Source organism: Bidens hawaiensis, unplaced genomic scaffold (assembly GCF_021521415.1).
Source record: "Bidens hawaiensis isolate Kalapana, Puna unplaced genomic scaffold, B.hawaiensis_p1.1 tig00013342_1, whole genome shotgun sequence".
Classification (NCBI taxonomy): domain Eukaryota; kingdom Viridiplantae; phylum Streptophyta; class Magnoliopsida; order Asterales; family Asteraceae; genus Bidens; species Bidens hawaiensis.
Genome location: NW_027492130.1, coordinates 404,339 through 431,933, shown reverse-complemented (window position 1 = coordinate 431,933; position 27,595 = coordinate 404,339). Strand labels below are relative to the sequence as shown.

Genomic DNA, 27,595 nt, shown 5'->3' with positions numbered 1-27,595 from the left:
TTTGTCTGGCTACAAATCCTTCTTATTCTTCTCATTTTGTTCCCTTTTGTAGAATAACTTGACCCTATATAGAATCGCTATCGGATATATATATAGTGAGGTTATAATAAAAAAGAAAAGTGTGTCTGGGAAGCGTAGGAAGAGATCTGGAGCGTTGCATCTGATGATCCAATGGTTGTAGTCCGTTGTTGTGTTTTTCCTATGTATGTTCTATTTTAGTACTTGTTTTATAACACTACATGGAAAATATCGTCTATTGTATTATATTAAATTGGAAATAAACAATCAAATTAATTAGGCACATGTGAGAGAGAAAACATTTTCATAACCCACCACAAACCACCCAAAACCTTGACCACATATTTCTTTGGGTTCTTGCTTTATTTGAATTAAAATTAATTATATACATTTTGATAATTATCGATCAACTTTGGATAGAATGACAAGAGAAAGTAGATGCATATAATTGGATGTTGGTGTATTTCTGCTCCATTTATTTATGTGGTTCATATGACGATGTATCTAAATCTGGTTAATGTGTTTATATATTTAGTTAGTGTGTGTTATAGTTGATGATTTCGTTTGTTTTTTGGTTATGATGTTTTATCGATTGTTTCTATTAGATTTGGAATTGGTGTGTTTTTGAAAGTCATGTACTTAATGTTATAAAAAGATTGGTGTGTTTCTGTTAGTAATGAATATGTATTTAATGTGTTTGACAAATTATAAGCAAAGAAATATGGAATATAATTAAATTAATAATTCAATTTCATAATTAAAATGATATGTTTGTTTACAATCTTGCCCTAATGTGGTTTATTAGATTTAATGGTAAAAATCACTTTCTACACTTTTTAGAAAAAAGATACTTCTTATTTTAACCTTGTTATATATATTAGTTTTTATCCCCCGTATTATGGGGGGCTGTTTTACATTACTCACGCCCTGCTTGCGGTGCGCGCATATAATGTATATATGTGTGAACCCTCGGGTGGGCAAAAGTAAAATTGCACTAATTTTGACGTTATTTTACTAATCTCGTGAAAATAACGTTAAAAGTGGCGGAAGGTTAATCAGGCATCATGTGATGGCGTTGATAGCCGAAAGACAAGGGCACATGCACCAATCAGCCGGCGTCCCGATGATTGAGTGTTATGTGCCTTATGTCCAAGGCTTGATGCAAAACTACTATCGAGCCGGGGGTCTCACCGGAAGCAGCCTCTCTATCCCTATGGGATAGAGGTAAGGCTGTCTACATCTTACCCTCCTCAGACCCTACCATAGCATTGCTATTGGTGGGATATACTGAGTACGATGATGATGATGATGATGATGATGATGTTTTACATTACTCGTTTTTAATATTTATATAATTTTTTGGGTTTAATTTTATTTATTGTAATGAATTTATTATATACTTAGAGTCTGATGATAAAAAGGTTTCACAAATAACGAAGATGTTATAACTTGGTTTAAAAGTTATCTGGGTTTTCTAAGACCCAATACCCGCTTATATTTTTTACTATAAAATTGTTTCTTAATTATAAATAATACTTTTTTAAAAAAAATCATATAATAATTTTTAGTATATCCTATTTTATAGGATTTTCACATCAATAATTTGATGAGAATAGTTTTTAATTTAATGAGATGTTATAACCCGTTTAAGGAATATCTGGGTTTGGTAAGACCCATACCCGAGAATTCGGATCAAATGCATGAGAAGCCTTCATTTAAAAATCAAGGAAATCTGATTACTTAAAAAAAGGGGGAGCGACCACATCACGACACGTAGGATTTTTATGTTTTCGTTTATATTATATATAAATTTGCTATACACTTTTTAAGTTGTAGTGAGTGAAAGAAAGAAAAAAAGGTTTTAGAAAAGTAAAAGTACTATTAATTAGTAGAATATTGATAAGTATGAGAAATCGGATATGTGGAAATTTTTTATTTCAGTTTTTTTATTATTTATTTATAAGGTTTCTTTTTGTTGAGGTAGAAGTATTCTTGTAATTTTTATTTTATACATGCAATTTTTTTCTACCTCTTAATCAATATCAAGTAATGACTCATTCTATTTCTTTAAATTAACCGAGCAAACCAAAGTAATTATAATGAACAATTTCATTTCATTGTCCACAGTTGTGGATCCAAAAATTTTTTTTAGTATGTTTTCTTTCATACGACCGAACCAAAAATTTTTGATTCGGTTTAGCCCGGTTCAAATGTTTAGGTCGAGTAAGGTTCATCACATAATATAAATACGGTGCAATAACAAAAATTAAACAGTCACTTGAAATTTAAAAAAAAACACATAATATAAATACGATGGTCTTTTCGAATTAAAAAAAAGTAAGGGAAAAAACTACCTATGGTTCTCTATGAGCTTTCATCTTTTGGAAAGGTTGCATTACATCTTTGACCGGGACTTGTTGAGGGAATTCTTTTTCAATGTAACAAATACAAGAATCATTTAAGTATCCATCATCCATCCTATTATGCAATTACGTCATCACATGCTTCATTAAACAAAAACATCTTTCAACACTCGTCGCGACAACCGCTAAATAATTACACAGTCAAATGTGTATGTTCGAAACAGAAAAACCAATATGTTCTCGTGGTCCTTTCCTTGTAAAATGCATTCTTTAAAGTATTGTGGTTATGGAGAGTTAATATCATAAACTGCAAAATATTACATGATATGATTAGGCTCTTTTAATTATAGTCAAAAGTTAAAGCATTTCAAAGATAAATGACAACAAAATATGAATAAGTAAACAATTACCATAGCAGTAGAAGAGTGTGGGAAGCAATAGGCAAAGACAACATGTAATTATGATAGAAAACAGCTGATGGTAAAAGATGTAAATTAAAGTCTAAACATTATTTGGAAGAAAATAAAAAAAAAGTGCGACGCATGACAGAATTGAACTTGGGTTCTAACAGTTGCAAATATGTATATGGTTTCACTAATCAATTTACATAGGGTTCAATCTCATACTTTATATAAGAATTCTACTAAAAATTCGAAACTCACTGGATTCCCGTGAACCAGCAACAATACATGTAGACCCGCCCTTGATTGTCCAGTCCATTTTTTTCTCTCGTTTGGTATGTTACCTCATACAAAACATATCATAAATGATCTTAATCTCACTAGTTGATTATCTTTTAATGTAACAAACATTATTTTCTCTTGTTTTTATAAGTTTTAAAACGTTCCCTTAAAACATGTTTTTGGTGGAGAAAATATTCACATGGACTCCATGGGTGGACATGAGAAAATAATGTCAATAGAACGAACATTTTTTAACCGGGATTCTTTCGGTTACATTAAATTCCTACTTTAAATTGAAAGAAACCAAAGTTTTTAAATACTTTTGAAATAAACGTATAAACTTTTGTGAAGTTAAATACATGATCTTTCACTTTTCCTTTTAAAAATCTCAAACAATTTAGTACATTCTGTTTTCCTAGCTAATCCATTCCATAAAGTATAATATATTCTATTTTGTTTTTATCAAAATATACGAGGTAATATAGCAAATACGTAAAACATTTAAATTGGTCATCTAAAAAACTTCCATTATCTTTATCTCATTAGTTGGTAGGTATTATAAATTCTGTAAGTCTTAACATATATGATATATACTCATTTTTAATAACAACATGTTAATCGTTACTACTTTAAGCGAATCATTATTTGGAAAAGGGTACATCGGAAATCTACTTTGTGTTAGAGGGATGGTTAATAGTCTTAAAGGCTAAGGCTAGTATTAGTTAAAGGAAGAGATTGTCTAGCTTTTTTTATGTTTCACATATATAACTATTTTTTTATTGGCTATTGTTATATTTCACATTGTTGTTAAACGGGTAGTGGCGCATCTTGTTGCTCGTTACTCACCTCTAAGTATATTTGGATCATTTTATTTAATATATTTGGTATTCTTTAAGCAAAAAAAATTGTTAAACCGATGTCTGAGAAACACAGTTTCCAAATTAAGACTGTAACTGTTCTAAACATTAATTGTTGAATCATAATACGATTAAAATCCTAAAAAATGAACTTAATGTTCATTAATTATAACATAAGAAACATCCATTAAAATGATCATAATATCATAAAATAGGAGAATATTAATCCAACACATTGTAACCGAATTAAGAGCATTGTCTTAATTCATGTGATTCAAATAATGTGTCCCATTCAAGTTATTAATGTTTTCGTTTCGGCTGGTTCCTGCCAAAGCCGGATCCACAATCACTGATGCATAATTGTTGTCAAAGAACCACTCAGTTGTAGCGTCGCCACTGTTGCTACAACCTTTTCTTGAATTTTCAAGATTCTGAAACAAGACGGGTTGCATGCCAGATCGTTGTTGCTGAAGTTTCCAATATAAATCTTGGTTTATATGACTCAAAGGTTCTACACAAGAAGAAATACTGGTGCTGTGATGAAGATAGGTGTGTGTAACACCAATTTCTTGAAAATTAGCCATCTTCCACTTTGGTTAAACCCCAGAGGATCAAGATTCATAAATGGAAGATTACTTGGGGTATTTTCCGCATATGAAGAAAAGAACTGGTTAACCATAGATGGGCAATTTGTCCCAACAAGTTGAAAATCCATAACCGGCTGTGAAAACTGGTCCAACAATTTCAACCCTCCATTAGTTGATGATGACTTTGTCTTCATGGTCTTTCGACAACCTCCACCGATGGGGATGTTGCGTAGGGCTCCTCCTTTGGTCCAGTACCTTCTGCAAGTCTTGCAAAAGTGTCTTGGTTGAGTGAGGTTGTAGTTATTGTAGTAGCAGAATTTGGTGTTGGTGGAATCACATCTTGGGCACTTTAGGCCGCCCGGCAGAGATGTTTTCGGCCCACCACCGGGGGTTTGGTTGTTATGACAGCATACCAAACTAAGAAATTATGAGAAAAAAGAGAGATATTTAGAATTTGGGTGGTCTCTCGCAGAGGCATAGACGTACATACATAATTCATGATTTTATACATAATTTTAGAAGTTACAAAAGGGATGTTGATGGATTCTTGTGAACTTCATCAACGGAAAATGAGGCTTCTATCTCTTATGTTTCATGTGTAAAGGATGAACAGCCATGTGAGTTAGTTCGAAAAATAATAAAAGGTTTTAATATCAAAGAATGCATACATATGAGAGAGGGAGAAATCCACCCGAAATAAAGAACTTTATACCCTTGTGCTTCGGATGTGGGGATGATATGAAAGTGATGTTGCACGCACTAATCTAAAGTTCCACATGTAACGTACCACCCTACTAGAGAACATCGCAAAATACAAATTGAATAATTAACTATAGGAAACGGTTTAAGAATAAATACATATTATATATTAATCATTTATATTATAATAGATAAAAATTATTAACATACCATATTATATATTATCTTGTAAATTGTTGATGGGTTATATTACCCTTATTAGCTAATAAGAATTTCCTATTAAGTGTATATATAGAGAATAAATTAACATCATAACCTAATTACACATACAATTTTACACGTCTTCTTTCTCATAAATCGGGTTTCTCTCAGGAACCCTAACACCATCTTTAACTATACATTCTATAAAGAAACTCGATCAAGATGACAAACATGTCGACTACATCATAATCTGCTACGGTTACTAGTCTCACTGCTGTAACATGTACACAAATAATTATAGGTTTATCATATTATCATAATTTTCCATTACTAATACCAAGAATTTATCAACATTGAAAAAAGTGAACTACAAAGATAGGTTTGTAAAATGGTAAGAATAGCATGAATGAATGTGTTTATATGAAAAATAATTTATAAATTGGTAATTTAACAACCAAAATTTTTGTAATAAATAATGATGCATAATAAAATGTGTATTATTATGCATTTAAGACTCATAGCTGATTATGGAAATCAAGGGGTCATTATGTAAATAGTTAGGGTTTCATCTATAGAGTAAACCTTTTACGTGTGTTTATGGACATAACTCATGACATGGTTGATGATGGTGAATTTTCATATAATCTCATTCTTAGTGATTTTGAATCATATGTTATATTCCCTAAACATTACTTGGCTTAAAAAAGAAGTATGAGTCCTCCAGAAGTTATATTTCACATACATTCATGGAACTTATTTAAACAGGAATATTCAGACATAATTCATTTATCATTTATAGACTATCTACTTATATCTAATCTATCTTCTATGGTCCACGATCTTAAACAAATCAATTCATATATGCTTAATACGATTTCTTCTAAATATGTCCCTAAGTTTATAATGACGTCAAGAGTTATTGAAATTGATGTATATAAAAATATACATCTTTTTAGCATCAAATAATCTCTAAAAACTATAACTTCTATTGTATAATATAGTTCTAATGGCTACTTAACATATTAAAATGTATCTTCAGGTAAACCCAAGCCTTAAACGAAGAAATAAGTGAAAAACCAAAAGAAAAATGAAAGAAAAACCAAAAAAAACACTCCAACACGCCCCCATGCCTCCCTGGACACGCCTCCATGGTTCTCTAAGCAAGAAAAGACCAAAATCTGCATGAACATACAAAATACTCGACACCTGGGCACGGGGCGGTGTCTCAGGAAGCATGGGGCCGTGGTCACCTTTCAGGAAAGAAAATACAAAGGAAATATAACAAAAGACCAAAAACACGGGGTCGTGCCTCAGGAAGCACGCACTCGTGCTGAGTTAGCATGTACGATCTGACAGAGCATTTAATGCGACTGGACACGTGGACAAGGGGGCGTGCCTCATGAAGCACAGGGTCGTGTCTGAGTGCCTAGATAACCTATAAATAGAGGAGCATGTTGCACTCATTTGGTGTGCTTGATGAAAATCACTATACGAGTTTCTCTTATAAAAACACCCACATTACACCCATATTGAAGATTTTGTGTAGAGTTTGAAGGCTTGGAGGTTATCATCATCATCATCATCATCCATCGTCATCATTAAGAAGGAAGATTCATCCATATTTGGTTAGATTGTTCAAGTTTAATCTTGTGTTTGTTATCATCATCTCTTTTAATGTTCATAGCCATGCTCATTATGAGCTAAACTCCATTTACCATCTAAAATCTATAAAGAAGCTTTGTTTTACTTAATGATTTTGTTAAACATGTGATTTAGTTTGGTAAAGTACATTGTTATCTTGCAATTATCTTTTGATGAAGAAATGTTTTATCACTTTAACTCAACACATCAAGGTTGATGATTAATAATCATTAATGATTCACTCATGTTCTCGGAGACTAGAAATGATAAAAAGAATACCTTGATAATTTATTCAAGATAAAACATGGATCTTTATATTGTACTTAGAAATGATGAGATATAAGTTATAATCTATTTCTCTAGTTTTGATGATTCTGTAATTACATTGTTAACACGATTTCTTAGGTTATCATGCTAGTTAAAGAAATCATACGTTAATGGAATGTGTAATTATAACCTAATCAAATCAACCAAGGGGAGGTTGTGTGAGTTAACTACAATCAACGGAGTTGTTAGGATTGGTATTTGAGAAATCGAAGTCAATCCTAATCGTTCTACTTTACCAAACTACTTGTCTACTTAAATTGCCATTCTCGTGCTAGTATGAGATTAAGCAAGGATAGACTTGAAAATACGCATGCTACTTTCTTTTATGTCATAGAATGTGTTCACTTAGAAATGAGGGACTATTCTAACATATATTATTAAGGCAACTTTATCACATGTTTACTTAATAATCATCAAGGAAAAATGGAGTGGACTCTTGATCTTAGATGGTAAGCTTCATATAATTGAATTACTCATTTAGAATTTCTCTTCTTGTCACCCATATATTATATATAAGTAATACATATAATTAATCCTTACATATTTCTCTTCATTTAGAATTTCCCTTCATATGTTGACTAGGTTTGAAGAAGTTAACTTAGTACTCAATTGGAAAAAATGCCACTTTATGGTTAAAGAGGGCATTGTTCTAGGTTACAAGATATCCCGAACATGACTAGAAGTTTATAGGGATAAAATCGAAACCATATCTATACTTCCGCCCCCCACTTCAGGTAAAGCCATTAGAGGTTTTCTAGGTCATGCGGGATTATATCATCGTTTCATAAAAGACATCTCCAAAATTTCTAGACCTATGACCAAACTTCAGGAGAAAGATACATCATTCGTCTTCTTTGAAGAATGTGTTGAATCGTTCACAAAATGAAAGACAAACTTGTCAACGTACAAATCATGACTACACCCGACTGGACTTTTCCTTTAAAAATCATGTGCGATGCAAGTGATTTTGTAGTTGGAGCCGTACTCGGATAACGCGAAGAAAAGCATTTTCACCTAATTTACTATGCTAGTAAAAATCTTAACGATGCACAAGAAAATTACACCACAATAGAAAAAGAGTTATTAGCAGTAGTTTTTGCCTTTGAAAAATTTAGATCTTACCTAGTTCTTTCCAAAACAATTGTTTACACCGACCATGCCGCCATACGCTACCTCTTCAACAAGCAAGATGCAAAACCCAGACACATCCGATGGATTCTACTACCGGGGAATAGATTATGTTAAACATGTGATTTAGTTTGGTAAAGTACATTGTTATCTTGCAATTATCTTTTGATGAAGAAATGTTTTATCACTTTAACTCAACACATCAAGGTGGATGATTAATAATCATTAATGATTCACTCATGTTCTCGGAGACTAGAAATGATAAAAAGAATACCTTGATAATTTATTCAAGATAAAACATGGATCTTTATATTGTACTTAGAAATGATGAGATATAAGTTATGATCTATTTCTCTAGTTTTGATGATTCTGTAATTACATTGTTAACACGATTTCTTAGGTTATCATGCTAGTTAAAGAAATCATACGTTAATGGAATGTGTAATTATAACCTAATCAAATCAACCAAGGGGAGGTTGTGTGAGTTAACTACAATCAACGGAGTTGTTAGGATTGGTATTTGAGAAATCGAAGTCAATCCTAATCGTTCTACTTTACCAAACTACTTGTCTACTTAAATTGCCATTCTCGTGCTAGTATGAGATTAAGCAAGGATAGACTTGAAAATACGCATGCTACTTTCTTTTATGTCATAGAATGTGTTCACTTAGAAATGAGGGACTATTCTAACATATATTATTAAGGCAACTTTATCACATGTTTACTTAATAATCATCAAGGAAAAATGGAGTGGACTCTTGATCTTAGATGGTAAGCTTTATATAATTGAATTACTCATTTAGAATTTCTCTTCTTGTCACCCATATATTATATATAAGTATATATATTTTAAAAAAAGTTTAAAAATCAACCCCAAAATGATTAAACTTTGTGATTAAAGCAAAACAAAAATTCATTATTAGAAACATTTGTGTCCACGGATCGATACTTGGTTCTTACCAATACTATTCTACATATACGATAGGTAGACACATATACGATAGGTAGACTTGCCTATTTTGTGTGTGTTTAGTCTTAGTAGAAATCACTTTTATAAATTTAAAACACGATCTTGTGCAAAAGTTACATCTCCCATCCGTTATTTTATCACGCAGCACACATCAAAAATAAAATCAAGTCAAATATATATATGACAGATTCCCATGCCACGTACATCATTGAAACATATATTGTATCTTTCCTAGAGATATTAAAGATCAGTGAGAGCCTTAAGTGTCATAGTCATAACTTACAAGATTTTTGCAAGAGGTGGGGGAGTGAAAACTTAATATTATCTTAATCACACCCCTTATACAAGACAATGCTCCATCACAACACTATTCCATCAAAACTTATCTCTTTAGAATTTACTACTACTCTTACAAAAGTTTCATTGTTTCGTAAATGTGGGTAAACTCCGATTTCTTACTAAAATAATCCCCAAAAGAGAAACTACAACGACTTACATCATTAACTTGTTTCTCTATTAGAATCTATTGATCTTTAAATGCTAATCCTAAGCATGAAAATTTTCTAAAGTCTTCTAAGGTCAGTGGGAGCAGTAAAAGTCCTTATAATGACTTGTTAGAAGTGCCAGAGGTGAGGGGAACAGAGTCATTAAAATGTACTCTGAATTTTACGCTGATTACACCTCTTGTACACAATACTGCACCAACTCTTACAAAATTAGAGTCCTGAGTATAATAGCAACCTAACCAATAGCTAATCCATAAAAATGAGACTTTTAAAAATACACAATAATCAACTCATGAGGCCATCTAAGTGTTAAAACCTACTGACATTGATGATTATGTAACCTCGCAAACTAAAGTTGAAATGGATGTTGTAGCGTGTAATGATCCTTCCTCTTATAATTAAACCATTAGCATCAATCATAATTGACTCCATAAGTCAGTGTAATGTTTGACATTTAGTTGAATCACCTAATAGTGTTCATAACTAAACTAACAACCAATATGAAATGTTACGACGATAAGAAGCACGATTAACTGTTAAAAGGTTATATTAAAGGAGAAACCAATTATCAAAGAATCTTCTTACCTATAGTACAAAATATTTATTTAAGCATCATTACTGTTCTAGTAGCTTATAATAGTTAAGAGCCACAATAGATGAACATTAAAATAACTTTCCCTAATAATTGGCTTAAATACTTATCTTCTTATAAAAAAAAATAAAATTTATAAACTGAATGTCAAAGAACATTTAGCCTGTAAGTTAATAAAAACCATACATGGGTTAATGCAAACATCTAAATGTGATGAAGTATTTGTACAATTATATTCATAAAAAACCAAGTGGATTAATGTATCAACCTCAAGATAATTGGGAGAAACGCGAAACAAACTTGTCCTTTTACTTATGACATTCTTCTGATAGTTATATGTTACATAAGTCAAATCATTGTTTACACGTACTTTGGTATGATTTATCTCCAAAATATTCCTTACACATGTAACAAACAATGCTGATATACTTTAGAGAATAATAGGATCACATAGATTATCTCCTTATGCTTCATTAAGTAGAAACCTTATATAAGCTCAAGTCTATACTCGTTATACTCGTTTAGATATTACTAAAAATTCACTATATATATATATAGGTTAATGTGAAGCATCTAAATGAGTATTAAAATATCTTTAAAAAAATGAGAGACTATAATTTAAAAGAAGAAGTGAGAACTCAAATCGATTTATTGTTCTAAACTTTGTTATATTCATGATAACAAAATACAATTTCCGGGATATATGTTTATTTCAACAAATAAATCTATCTCATGAAGGAGTCATAATGAAATGATAACAATAACCTAAGTAATAATGACATAATATGTTTATTAATCACAAGTCAATTGTCAATAAATGTTGTTGTAAATCTAGCAGTTGACTCATAAGTTTATTAACTCCATATATATATTATATATTGAAGACTTACTATGATAAAGTCAGCTACCATGTTTTCTCAAATAATAACAGTTCGAGAGGTGATACATTAAAATTTTGATATGAAATCAATTATAAGTTTATGAACGAAATGCGGAAACTAAATTTTCGTATCGAATACATTCATGATATGCTTAAGGATCTGATAATTACTGTCACCCATAAGTCTTATATAAGCGCTTAATGATTAAGACGAGATTACTAACGACCATGTATAATTTCATATCGTACTATGAATGACTAATTATTAATTTCCTCAGTTTTGATTTTGTATGTCTCTTAATATGTTTTGCATGCATAATATCATATAGACAAATTAATACCAATCATACGTTCTAAAGGGCTTACTTGAAAATTTTCATCATAACTACTTTGGTTTTAAATAAGGAATGCAGTATAATTAATGGGGTTCTTGAGTTTATGTTCAATTCAATGACTGTATTTCTCTGCTCCAGTTTAAGTTTAAAGCTAAAATAAATTTTAACTCCTGATCAGGCTTATCTAATACTCATAATAAATGATTACTCAGCCAAGTGAGAGAATGAAAGAATAAATATATATTATTTATATTAATATGGCCATCGATATCATTTATGTTATAATAGATCAAAAATATTAATATACCATATTATATATTAGCTAGGTAATTTTTAAAAGGTGTCCCTTGGGTGTATATATAGAGAAAATAAATTAACATCATAACCTAATTACACATACAATTTAATATGCCTCCTCTCTCCTAAACCGGGCTCCTTTCAAGAACCCTAACACTATCCTTAACTATATATCCTAAAGGGGAACTTGATCAAGATGACAAACATATCGACTGCATCATACTCTGCTGCAGTTACTACTCTCCCTGTTGTAACAGGTACGCATATAATAATAGGTTTATCATATTATCATGTTTTTCCATTACTAACACGAAGAACTAATCAACAGTGTAAAGTGAAATCCAGCGATAGGGTTGTAAATTGGTATGAATAGCATGAATGAATGTGTTTATATGAAGAATAATTTATAAATTGATAATTTAAAAGCCAAAATTTTTGAAATAAATAATGCTGCATGTGTATTATTATGCATTTAAAACTCAACATGTGATTGTGGAAAACAAGGGGTCATTATGTAAAAAGTTAGGGTTTCATCTGTAGAGTGAACCTTTTACGTGTGTTTATGGATATAACTCATAGATCTAGTAATTTGAATGATAAACAAATGATTTGGACATAAAAAAGGATTGTGTTCATACAATAAAACTAGATCTTCATATTAGGGGTACACATTTGGGTCGGACCGGCCGCACCGAGATGTACCCAACTCAGACGAAAAACCAGAAAATCATGCATATATGAACCGAAGACTGGCCCGAGGGACCAACATTGGGTATCGGGTATCATCGATCGATCTCCGTAATCCGGGTAATGATGAAAGACTGAGACCGTTTGAGGATGTAACTTTCCAAGATGTCCCATCTTCAAGCGAACTCTTAGTATGAACTATGAAGGTGAGGTTGAAGAAAGGGACACTGCGACGGTAGGTAGAAAAACACATTGTCTTCGTCTTTTGAAGATGGTTAGAAGAAGCTGAAATAGAGAAATGATAAATAAAAGGGAAAATTCCCAAAATGTATCTACTTTGGAAAGAGATTCCATTTTTGTCCCCTAAACTTTAGAATTCCAAATATGTCCCCTTCTAACTCATTCTTTGACCATGTGTTAGAAAGCATAATGTTGGTGCATTTTGTGACCGTCGCTATGCAATTCTGACCAGCTGAGACGAGGTGGTGAAGTTAGAACAACTTCACCATAGGCGAAGTTAGAACAACTTCGCCATTGGCGAAGTTAAGACAACTTCACCTACAGGCCCAAGCCCAAGCCCGCGAAGTTGGTTTGTCTATATATATGTGTGTCTTGTTTAGGGTTTAGGATCCAGAAAAGTGAGAGTGTTTTGTGTAGCTGTTATTATCTAGAGAGAAACCGAGAGGAAGATTCGTGTGGGACGGCCCGAGGTAGAGCTCACCTAGGGTCAGCCGTGTTTTTTTGTTTTGTTCGGTATGTAACATGGTTTGGTTTTATATAAAGTATCTGCAGATTCGTTTTATCCCATTCGTGTATTTTTTTGTGTGTAATCGTGTTCTTCGTCTCCAACACCATAAGCGAGTCTAGGAGGATTCCGCACTCCTAGACATCGTGCGGATCTCGTATCGATCAGCGCGCCCCGGGGGGACTTACAAGTGGTATCAGAGCCTTAGGCTCCTATGCTATGGTTCGAGATCTGTGTTTTGGTGTTTCTGGCTCGTTTCTGATATGTTTTTGGATGAACAGCCGTTTTGGCGAAGTTATCGATCGATTGTTAGGGTTTTGGCGAAGTTAAGGTTTTGGCGAAGTTAAGGTTTTAGCGAAGTTATTGGCTGGCGAAGTTATCCAGTGGTGAAGTTATGGGCTGGTGAACTTATCAGTTGGTGAAGTTATCAGCTGGTGAAGTTAACAGGTGGTGAAGTTATCAACTGGTGAAGTTAAAGAGAGGTGAAGAAGTTATTTGACGAAGTTGACTTTTTGGCGAAGTTGACTTTTGGCGAAAAAAAAATATATTTGATTGGAGTTTTCGTCTGTACGGCCAGGTGTACACGATTATTGTGAGACCAAAAGTGTTGTTCCGACAACGAGTGAAACTTGGTATCTCTTGGTCTTACGTGTGAACAAATACGGGTCAACTCTGGATATGGAGTTGAAGTTGCGAATGAGATATTGATTGAAACTGGATATTGACACATGTTTGGTTATTTGGGTGTTTTTGGGCCAAGAAATGATTATTGTTCGAGGTTGACCAACTGAAGAAAGTCAGATTTTTTGGGTTTTCGTCATTATTGGATCGTGGTCAAAGCTTATTATTTATGTTATTTTCAAGGCGTTCGAGAATTGGATCCTGAAAACGTGGGATACGAGCATCCGGGATGCTTATTTATTAAGGTGAAAATTTTGGAACAAGTTGGATTTAATCGGGAATTAATTTGTTTAAGTTCTGATCGTTATCCCTGGTGATTGAAGATGCTTCGGATTTATTAATTGTCATGTGTGTTAGATTCTGTCAAGGTGGTTTTGTGATGAAACTGATCACTTGATGTTGAGTAGTTGAAGATTGAACCTTATCTTATTATGTAATTCCGACTAGTTGGGTGAAGTTGTGGAGGGAGCACAACTTCACGTGTTGGTGAAGTTAGGAACAACTTCACGTGTTGATTGAGATGACCGATTAGGCAAGGGGATGCAGGTCAAAGATCTCGATCGATATAGTTCGGAGGAGCTTACACTGAAGGGGAGATCTGATATGGAAGACGCCGGGTGATTGGTAGATTTGTGAAGCTACAAGACAGTTTCAAACACGGCTGTTTGAAGACATGATGGATGTTGCATGTATATGTGAAGGTCAAGTTTGAAGATCACAGTGCAATCGAGTTCTACCAGAAGAAGAAAACAGAAGATCATTAGTTAAGGGGGTGTCTGTTGGTGCATGTTTTGTAACAGATGATCTTTTGTGTGTGTTAGAATTGAGAGCAACGGTCAAAGGGGAGTCTGTTGGTGCATTTTATGACCGTCGCTATGCAATTCTGACCAACGGTGACGAGGTGGTGAAGTTAGAACAACTTCACCATAGGCGAAGTTAGAACAACTTCGCCATTGGGGAAGTTAAGACAACTTCGCCTACAGGCCCAAGCCCAAGCCCGCGAAGTTGGTTTGTCTATATATATGTGTATCTTGTTGAGGGTTTAGGATCCAGAAAAGTTAGAGTGTTTTGTGTAGCTGTCATTGTCTAGAGAGAAACCGAGAGTAAGATTCGTGTGGGACGGCCCGATGTAGAGCTCACCTCGGGTAGGCCGTGTTTTTTTGTTTTGTTCGGTATGTAACATGGTTTGGTTATTATATAAAGGATCTGCAGATTCGTTTTATCCCATTTGTGTATTTGTTTGTGTGTAATAGTGTTCTTCGTCTCCAACACCATAAGCGATTCTAGGAGGATTCCGCACTCCTAGACATCGTGCGGATCTCGTATCGATCAGTGGCGCCCCGGGGGGACCTTACATACTAACACGTCGTCAAAGATGTGGTAGACTACTTATCACATGGTCAAAGATGAGTTAGACCTCAAAGCACATGGTCAACGGCATGTTAGCATCCAAAACATATAGTCAAAGACATGTTAGCATTTTGTTTTTATTTTTATATTATATTACTATAACTAATTTTACTTATATCTGGTTTTTCTTTTATAACTTTTAATATATGAAGTTTTATATTATTCCAAATATACCTACGAGACATGCTTATTTTTACCTATGGATCGACATAAACTTACTCAAACTCGAGCCGTGTCAAATTAATATCAAAATGTTTAATAAAATTTGAGCCAACACGGTATTAAATAAAACTTATGTCAACATCTAAATAAAAATCAGAATGTATCATCGGTATATATTTGAAATAATATAAAACTTTATATATCATAAGTTATAAAAGAAAAACCAAATATAAGTAAAAGTATTTATAGTAATATAATATTTAAAAAAAACGGCTAACATGTCTTTGACTATGTGTTTGAATGCTAACAAGTCATTGACCATGTGTTTTGAGGCCTAACTCATCTTTGACCATGTGTTATTGTTAGTGCACAGTTTTGTCGTCTCGAGTCTTTGTAGTTATCGTTTGTAACTTATTTATATTTTAATATTAAGGGCATTTATGTAATTTACTTTAGTTCGTTAATGTAAGGCTAATTCGTTAAGGATGTTTAATGAATTAGCCAGTTCGTCTAATGTAATGTCTAGTTCGTTATGTATGTTCCTATTTGTCATGGAAAGTTGACGAATTGGGGAATAAAGAATCAAATATTCGTTATGCTTTCCTTATTGAGTCTAAAGTTAACGAACTGGATCCAATTCGTTACGGGTTGTGTAACGAATTGGTTCCATTGTCTATTTATAGGGTGTTCACACCCTGCTTAATTTAAGTTTTGATTTTGAGTAACGAACCTCTGTCAAAATACTCTCTTGATCATCTCTTCGGTTAATCTATTACTATACACATATCTAATAACTAATATATATATCTATAACCTAATTAAGAGTATAATCTAGAACTAGATAAGTTTAAGGTATTAGATCTAATTGATAATCAATATCGTTTAGATCTGATTCGTGTTCAACATGTGGTATCAGAGCTTTCGGTCGTTCGATTGCTCTTGATTTAGTGTTATTGACAGTTAATTGAAGTGTATTCAATTAGTTTTTGGTTTTCTTAAGTTTAAATTTGATTTTGATCAAATTAACAGATTGAATCTGTTAATTATGGATTGAGGTTGAATTGGTTTGTGTTCGTATTGATTAAGGAAGGTTTAAGTAGAATTGGATTGTGAATTGGATTGGTTTTGAGTTGGATTGCGACAATACCAAATCTTCCTATTAGACTTGTAGCAACACTAACTTATGTCCCTGCTAGAATTGTAGTAACACTAGCTAATGACCATGTCAGGATAGTTGGAAAACTAGCTAATGTCCATTCAGGATAATAGAGAAACTACTTTGTTTCCCTATCAGACTAGTAAAGAAACTACCTAGTTTCCATATAAGAGTTGGTGCTACATTAAGAGCTAACAAAAGTTAGGCGACGAAATGATAATGAGGGATATCCTAAGGATTATTCTGATCAAGTTTTTCAAGTATTTGAACAAGATGTCAAAGCTCACGCAACGCTTGCCATGTAAATTCCAAATGAAATCTTTGGTAAATTGATTCATTGAAAAATTACTAAGGAACTTTGGGATCCACTATAAGACAATTTGGTGGCATGGCTGAAGTGATTGAGAGTACATGAGAGATTATGTCACACCCTGACTAACAACAACGCAAACGTAAACGGGAATTCAATAGACACTTCTGTTATCAACCACATTGTTTATAAAGACACATTAACAAACTAATTTACATCATCTTACATCATTTTAACTTCAGTACATACTAGCTGTATCACAACATGTACCAGTTCGTTAATCCGCTTTATTCTCTAATATCATACTTGCATCTATCTACAATAGTATTGATCACAAATCGAACACGTAGCACACAATCATTTCATTCCAGTTTAGGTATACCTGAAAAGCATGTTATTAAGGGTCAACTACAAATTGTTGTTGAGTTTCACATGTTTAGGCGACTTCATATAAGCGTATTTATAATAATCATAATACATATGCGATGTAATTATAATAAGCTCACAAGTTGACAGTGTGTTTCTACCACGTGGCCTACACTACCGACGTCAATCATGTGGCCTCCACTACTCATGTCGTTCCCCGAGTACCTATGCCTAACACTAAATAGAGTGTATGTATATATGGTCATGTGCAGTTGCAGTTGCGTCATGGCAATCCGTGTCAATTCAATTGGGTTTGTTAAACCAATAGCACTATTCACAAGCCACCGACCCAATCACTCGTGTGCTGTGTGGACTTTTCGTGTGTTGGCATAACTTAGATAATTCACATCATATAGCATTTCAATATCTCTATATGTTAACATGTTTCCACCTCAAGTATTCAGTAAAACAGTTTAAGGGAAATGGGATCATGAAACTCACCTTATAGCGATATAATCAGCACAATATGTGCCTGCCGCTAGTTCCTTTAGTTCATAATCCGATTCCTAAAATATGTATTATATGGTTACTACTAGTATAATATTTAAACTAAATTGGGCTATATATCTAGTCTAGGTGTAGATGTTTACCCAAAAACATATTAGTATTCTTAGATTGTGACGTTGCACAATGTCTAATGTTCAAAGTCGGCTTTGGCTTAGCTTCACCATTTTACGTGTCGCAAAGTTGTTCGTTTAAGCGTTTCAAAACAGTTAAGATCACAGAAACTTGAGTAAATGTGTTATTTGATAAAAGGACTCAAACTCTGAAGATAAATTTGGGTTTAGGTGAACAGATTCGCTATAGGGCCCGTTTCCATTTTTCTACAGACCGCGTTGAAGTAAACGTGCACAGTTCACCCGCATTTCTTTCAAAAGGTTTGGTTTAACTAAATTTATCCAAAACTATGACATTTGATCACTCTTGTTGTTTTGATATGACAGGAGGTTCGTTAATTAAAACGTTGTTGGTTTTATCATAATTTATATTTGAGTAACATTCAAATTAGCACAACTTTTTATCTGATCATGTTTAAATTATTAAAATTAATACACATGCTAGTTATTAAGTGTAGATTTTTATAAAATATTATTGAAAATATTAAATTATTTATTAATTTCTAAAAATTCATTTTAAATGTTATTTTTAACCGTTAATTCATACGTTTATACCAAATGATACCCAAAAAATCTGATATTTTTCTCAGTGGCCAAAATAGCTTCAAAAAGTCCATGTAAAATTTCTCAAACAAACTATTTATTTAAAATACCTCTTTGAACGAAAATTGATACTTAAAATACGATTAAACAAGAATCCATAAACTATAGCTAAGTTTATCCAGTAGACCCAAATATTTATGTGTGATCTTGAACTGGCTTCCCTGAGTTCTCCCCAAAGTTCCAAAATTTTCCAAGCTAGTTTGCTATTTTTCATAATAAAAAATCAATAAATAGTAATAAAATAACCAAACCTTCTCAGTTTATCGAAAACTTCTAAAATTTAATCAGGGAACTATTCATATAGTAACTAGTTTACTATTGATGTCCTTGCACATTTTCATGTGCTAACAATAAGCACGTCATAGTCTAGACACAAACAGCCTCTAAACATGCTTTCGGTTAATGCAGTAACAACTCGGATCTTTTCATTTACCCGTTTATATGTTCGTGAAATTTTATCAATAAAAATACCGCATTTATTGAGTTATTTAATTGATATAATATTATTGTTTAAGTATTTATTTAATATATATATATATATATATATATATGACTTTCAAAATGTTGCAAATTTAACCCTAAACTAAACTATAATCTCATTTTGTTTCCCTCTTCATTCTCTAGGGACTAAAGTGCAAACTATATATATTCACCATCTAACCCGTTTACCCGTATTCAAACCATACCCATGACCCATTTTAGGAACCCGTATACCCAATATCATAACTTGGACCTCAATTCTCATCACCAACATGGAAATTGAATCATTATCTTTCTTATCAATCATTATCTTATTGATCATTTGATAAGGTGAGTAATCACTCCCTTTCTTTTACTTGTTTTATACCTTTTGGGGACATATGCGTATTTACAATACTTTCTTATTATTATTATTATCCACATTAGCAATTGTTATCCTTATTGTATATCAGTTTATGCCTAACTTTCTATTTGCTTACTTGCTTCATTTGAACGCATTCGGAGAAATCCAACATATTTAGTATGATCACACAACCATCGTAGTGGTCGGCGTCCAATCGCAAGATAATGGTTTCACTGACAACTCACTTTGGTACCCAGTGCCCGATTCGCATGACAACGGTTCAGCCCTTTCTTTATTATTTGTTTGAATTGTGTACATGCTATTGTTAAACTGTTATCTCACAGGAACAGTTTACATTTTCTTTATATATTATATTATATTTCACTTAACTTGTAAAGCCCCATTACCGGTGCCCTACATTGGACGTTGGATTTACTCATAAACATAGTTCTACTAATCAGAGTTAATTAAAACTTGCGGAATATATAACTTTCATAACATTACATTAATAATTCATATCATGGCTTGAAACATTCTTGTCTTTCAAAATTAAAACGTTAAATATAAAACATCAACATCTTCAGATGTCAGACTCTTATTCCTCTGCTATGTGTCCCGCTCAAGCCAGCTGTCTCAATCTACTTACCTGCGTGCATACTAAAAGTCAGCTACGCTGTGTGAGTTCTAGTTAATCATACATCATACAATACATATACTTACCTTCCATTATGCATCCGAAGATACATAATAATTACTTTACTAATTTACTTTCAATACATAATTTCATACATACTTTCATACTATATAATTACTGTCATTTCTATCTCAGATATTATTAGGGTCTGATCCCTTTGTCCTTGTCTATCTCAGATATTATTATGGTCTGATCCCTTTCTTGTCTATCTCATATATTATTATGGTCTGATCCCTTCCTTCTCTATCTCAGATATTATTAGTGTATGATCCCTCTTTTCTTCTCTATCTCAGATATTAATAGGGTCTGATCCCTTTTTTCTCTATCTCATATATTATTAGGGTCTGATCCCTTACTTCTTCATCTTTGTACATACTGCCTTTACATACTTGTAACGTACATATACTTTCTGTAATCATTCATATATATTCATATGTTGTACAAATATCATACACATCCTTCTTTTATTTACAAACATCCGTTGTCAATACGTGAAATACCCGAAGATCGTTCACGTCCTGACAAGCTGTTCATAACATAATATCTATCACATAAATCATACATGGAATACACTTACCATTTAAGGTAAGTATAGTAACTATCACATCGAGTATGCACACAGCCCCGAAAACATAATAAGGAACTGGGGTTAGAAACTCACCTGAATTCGTTTGTGTTCACTGTTTATGGTTATTCCTTTTTTGAGTTGTGCACGACTAACTGTATAACAATTACACGTATCAGTTTAAATATCACTACCCATATCGTGTTTCTAGTTTAATTATTACCCATAACGAACGGGGGTCCGGGGGCAGTACCCCTGGCAGCTGGGTTCAAGGGGTGGCATCCCCTAGCGGCCACTCTGCAATTAAACCATTCTTATCTAAGTCCAGGGGCCATTCTATCATTTTATTAAACTTCTACTTCGTTACCCTGTTCTTAACGAATTGATTCATAATGAATGAAGCCATTTGTTACTTTATAACGAATTGACTATTATAATGAACCGGTCCTTATAACGAATTGGACTTCATTCGTTTGGCCTAGTTAATGAATTGAACTTCATAGCGAATTGAATCCTTATAACGAACTGATCAGCATAACGAATGACCCCTCTGAAATGAATTGAACTTTCTAATTCGTTATATCCTTTTAACGAATGGTCATAACGAATTGGGGTTAATTAGTTATCTTTTCTTAGCGAAATAGCATAATGAACTGGGGTTAGTTCGTTAGGTTCCCGTAACGAATTAATGTTAGGTCATAGAATGTCAGAAACATTCTACGGCATTCCCTTACCTCGTACACACATTCTCCGGTGCCGTCATTTCTGGAAAAACGCATTTTCGCATTGTTTACACCGTTTTTTGTCCCGTTCGATCCGGATCTGAGGTAGGGTGACCCTTAAACTCATATTTTGATCGGTTTATACCCGGTTCCATCCGGATCTCATGATTTTAATGGTTTACGGTGCCGGTTCATCGTTTCACGACTAGATTTAGCGGGTTTGGATCTATACAATATCATACTATCATTACCTCGGGTTGATGTTCGGTTTTTTTCTTGGTTTTGGTATAGAGAGAGAAATTAGGATGAGAGATAGCTAAGTGTGTGTTTTGGGTGGTGTATGGAATATGTGAAATGAATGAATTAATGGGAATTTATGGTTTATATATTATGGATCATGGGCTTAAGCCTATGGTCTTTTCTCTCTTTCTTTTTAACCCAAGTCCATAAATCATATTTATTTAATCCAAAACAAGCCCGACTCGTAATAACTCATAATTTATTTTATTAACCGAAACGAGAAAACGGGATGTTACAAGTCTTCTCTCCTTAAAGAGGTTTCTTCCCCGAAACCTAACTATTATAGAAATAAATTCGGGTAAAACTTGCGCATCTCTTCCTCAACTTCCCGTGTAGCGTCCGATCCTTTGCGATGTTTCCATATCACTTTCACTAGGGGTATAACCTTGTTACGAAGTTGCTTTTCCTTGCGGTTAACAATCTCTATCGGTTCCTCAATGTAGTTCAACTGTTCATCAACCTCAATATCCACCAATGGCACTTGAGACGTGTCATAAGCTAGACTTTTTCTCAGATGAGAAACATAGAAGGTTGAATGAATTTCTTCTAAGTCATTGGGTAAATCTAGCTTGTAAGCCACTTCACCCACACGATCCATAATCTAAAACGGTCCAATGTACCTTGAACACAATTTCCCTCTCTTTCTAAAACGAATAATTACTTTCCAAGGCAAGACCTTGAGCATCACATTGTCACCCACGTTAAACTCAATCGGTCGTTGCCGCTTATCAGCATACGACTTTTGTCTGTCTTGAGCAACTTTCATTCTTGCCTTGATTTGATCGAACTTTGAAGAAGTTTCTTGCACAACTTCTAAACTTCCCATCTCTTTCTGACCAATCTCTCCCCAACATACCGGGGTTCTACATTGTCTACCATAAAGCATCTTAAACGGTGGCATACCAATACTTGAATGGTAGCTATTGTTATAGGAGAACTCTGCCAGATGCAGATGATCATCCCAACTTCCTCCAAAGTCTAAAACACAAGCACGTAGCATGTCCTCAAGGGTTTGGATCATCCTTTCAGACTGTCCATCTATTTGAGGATGATACGACGTATTGTTGTTCAATCTCGTTCCCATGGTTTCGTGGAACATCTTCCAAAACCTCGAAGTAAATCGAGTATCTCTATCAGACACGATTGACAGTGGCACTCCGTGCTTAGCCACAACCTCTTTTATGAACAAACTTGCTAATGTTTTCTATGAGATTGCCTCTCGTATAGGCAGAAAGTGAGCACTTTAGGTCAGACGGTCCAGTATCATCCAAATGGTATCATGTTGCTTAGCTGTACGAGGTAGCTTAGTTATGATATCCATGGTGATGTGTTCCCATTTCCATTCGGGTATCTCCAGAGGTTGCATCTTTCCGTAAGGCTTCTGATGCTCTGCTTTTACTTGTAAACAAGTTTAGCACTACTGACATAATCTACTACATATTCTTCATTCCTGGCCACCAGTAATCTCTTTTTCAAATCTTGGTACATCTTCGTGGTTCCTGGATGAATCTAATACCTTGACTTATGAGCTTCAACTAGGATTCGACCTCTGAGATTTCCATGGCGTGGAATCCACATACGGTCAAACCTAGTCTTAACACCATGCGTGTTTTCTATCAACTTGTCTTGCTGACCGAAAATCCTCTCATTCTTTACTAATCCTTCATCTATCAACACTTCTTATCACACCTTGATGATTTCTTCAAATAGGCTTGAATTCATAATCAGCTGGTATGACTTCACTGTTGCAATGACTTCCTCATTCTTACGACTTAGCGCGTCGGCGACCACATTAGCTTTACCGAGATAGTACTTAATGTCGCAGTCATAATCCTTTATCAATTCTAACCATCTTCTCTGCCTCATGCTCAACTCTTTCTTATCGAAGAAGTACTTTAAACACTTATGATCCGTGTAAATAGTACACTTAGTACCGTACAGGTAATGTCTCTATATCTTGAGAGCATGCATTACTGCTGCTAGCTCTATATCATGCGTCAGATAAGTACTCTCACGGACTTTCAACTGTCTAGACGCGTATGCTATCACTTTTCCTCGTTGCATCAACACGCAACCCAACCCACGATGTGAAGCATCAGTACAAACAGCCAAATCCTCGTCACCATAGGGTAAAGAAAGGATTGGAGCTTGCGTGAGTCTCTTTTTTAATTCCTCAAAAGCAACTTTTTGAAACTTACCCCAAATGAATACTATCAACTTTCGGGTCATACCGGTCAACGGTGCGGCTATCTTGGAGACACCTTCGATGAATCTCCTATAGTAGCCAACTAACCCTAAGAAGCTTCGTATGTCAGTTGTATTCTGGGGAGTCTTCCAATTCATTATTGCCTCAATCTTAGCTGGGTCCACGGTAATCCCTTCAGGATTTATCACGTGACCTAGAAATTGCACTTCTCACAACCAGAACGCGCATTTTGAAAACTTAGCGTACAACTTCTCTTCCTTAAGAACCTCTAATACTTCTCTCAGATGCAAAGCTTGATCAGACTTGCTCTTTGAAAAAATCAATATATCATCAAAGAAAACAATAACTGACTTATCCAACATCGGCCGACATACCCTATTCATCATATCCATAAATGCTGTAGGAGCATTTGTTAGACCGAATGACATCACGAGGAACTCTTAGTGTCCATATCGCGTCCGAAACGCCGTTTTAGGGATGTCTGCCTCTTTCACCTTTAGCTGATGATAGCCTGATCTGAGATCTATTCGTGAGAACCAACTTGAACCTTGCAGTTGGTCAAACAGATCATCAATCATTCGCAAAGGATACATCCTCATACTTCCATCCTTCTTTTTCACAAATAACATTGGTGCACCCTACGGGGAAACACTTGGTCTAATAAAACCCTTGTCGAGGAGTTCTTGCAGTTGGGATATCAGTTCTTTCATCTCGGACGGTGCTAATCGGTAAGGCGCTTTCGCGACGGGCTGGGCTCATGGTATTAAATCTATCTGAAATTCTATCTCTCGTCCCAGTGGCTACCCCGGAAGATCCTCAGGGAATACTTCTGGGTATTCGCACACGATAGGAACATCTTTCATTTTCGTCTCGAACTTAGCGTTGACAACATATGTCAGGTAGGCACTGCACCCTCGCCTTAACAAACCCTCGGCTTTTATCATCGAAATAACATTAAGCCTAGAACTTTCCTTATCACCATAAACCGTCACCGCACTACCATCCAAGGACTTTAGCTTTATTATCCTACTCTTATACACTATCTGAGCTTCATACCCGGGCAACCAATCCATTCCTAAAACCACATCAAACCCTCCTAAGGTTATAACATACAAGGTATCAAGGAACTCATGTCCCTCTAACTCTACCTTACAGTTCTTAACCATTTTCTTTATTTTAACCGAAGTTTCACTAGCGGTTTTTACTATGAAGGTTTCGGACACTCGGCAACATTTCATTTTAGCTAAATTACTAAATGTCGTAGCTATAAAACTTCTATTCGCACCCGAATTGAACAATACGGAAGCAGAAATACCATTCACTAGAAATGTACCTGTGACAACATCTGGGATCTTTATAGCTTGTTCTTGGATTAACAAGTAGGCTCTAGTCCTTGGCCTTGCTTTATCAAGATATTTCTTTCCACTTCCTCCAGCTTCACCCTCGGTGCATTCCTTGGCAAAATGGCCTGGTTTACCGCACTTGTAACATGCGGGTTTTGGAGTACAATCGGGAGCATAATGTCCCACTTTTCCACACTTATAACAGGCATTCGAGCCAAGCCTGCACTCTCCACCATGAGCCTTACGACACTTATAACAAACATCTGATCCTTTACTCCACTTACAATCACCCCATGCATCTTTCCACGGGTCTTACACGACCTCTTCTCCCATACTCTCGGCTGCTTATTCTTAGGGTTCCATAATTGAGTACCGGGTCTCTTAGCATGACTGACCCACTTCTTATCTTTCTTCTCATCCGCCACCACATAATTTGCCGACAATTCATCGTAAACCATTTATGCGAGCCATACAGCAGAATCAAAAGTACCAGGTCTACTAGCCTTGACCAAGACGTGAACATTCTACGACAGTCCCCGAATGTAACACTTGATCCGCTTGGCCTCAGTGTTCACCATGTCTAGCATCAACCTTGACATGTGGTGGAATTCAGTGGTGTATTCGCGGTGTTTCATCTTACCCGCCTTCACACTCAAGAACTTCATTTCAACCCTTTCGACCTATGCATCAGCACAAAACCTCTTCATCACCAACTCCTTCAGATCATCCCACCTTATCACCTTTTTCTCTTCCTGACTCTTTCTCTGCTCAACCGACTCCCACCAGTACATTGCCTCATCACAAAACGATTGGGTAGCAAATCCCACGGCTTGGTCGGGACGGCACTCACTAATGCGAATAACCTTGTTCATAGTGGTTATCCATTGGAGAGTAGCGATTACGTCTCCCAAACCGGTTAGCTTCGGCGGATCGCAACCTTTGAATGACTTGTAGTTGCACCCACCTCGGCCTCTCCTCCGATCATCAACCTTCACTGACTTAACCATGCTCGAGACCTCCTTCTCTCCTTCATAATCTTTCTTACTCTTTTCCCAAGACTTCTCAGCAGTCCTTGCATGGCTTCCAGCAGACTTTTCAGGATTCAAGTTCTTCACAGCAGCTGCTACCCGCTTGAGCAATGGAAGCTTAAACAATAGGGTCAATTTGATACCCTTTGTTGTTACTCAGATTTTGACTAGCTGCACTTCCTTCCCCCCTCAGTGTTAGTAGCTGATTCTACCAACGGTTCTCGGACAATGCGTGGCCTACCATGGCGTCCCGTACTTCCTCCCTTTCTAGCAACTTTCCTAGCTCCAGCCATCCGTATCCTAAAAGGAAACACTAACGTCATCACTTAAGGAACCATTTAGTACAAGGATAGTAAGGCTAACAAATAATAACAGTGGCCAGTTGTGATTAGCTGATCACGTTACTCTCCGTGTCCTATACACTTCCCTTTGTGAGTTCACTTGTTCTAGTTCTACTTCTAACAGTTAGACAATCAAACAGTTCATATCATCATATACTCCTGTCCCTAGCAATTAAGCTAGCATTCATACATTCTATATCTAGCAATTAAGCTAACATCATACCTCTTCTGTAGCAATTAAGCTAGCATTAATTCATCATTCTACTTTTCATGTGAAATTAATCGCATACTTTACCTTTACTTAGCTTGCTTGAGTGACACATGGCTATCTTGAACCAACATCTTCTTTCTTTTCTTACTTTAATCATATTCTCTGTTCGAGTCTAAGCATGTAGGATGCTTAAATCTCTCAAACTTTACTCTGATACCAACTTGTAAGGCCCCGTTACCGGTGCCCTACATTGGATGTTGGATTTACTAATAAATACAGTTCTACTAATCATAGTTAATTAAAACTTTACGCGGAATATAAAACTTTCATAACATTACCTTAATAATTCATATCATGTCTTGAAAAATTCTTGTCTTTCAAAATTAAAATGTTAAATATAAACATCAGCGTGTTCAGATGTCAGACTCTTATTCCTCTGCCATTTGTCCCCACTCAAGCCAGCTGTCTCAATCTACTCACC

At 34.8% G+C, this 27,595-nt stretch overlaps 1 pseudogene; it reads right to left on the bottom strand.

Moving 5' to 3' along the window:
- Positions 1–4,088: 4,088 nt before the first annotated feature.
- On the bottom strand, positions 4,089–26,406 carry LOC143543865 (dof zinc finger protein DOF5.7-like; annotated as a pseudogene).
- Positions 26,407–27,595: the final 1,189 nt, after the last annotated feature.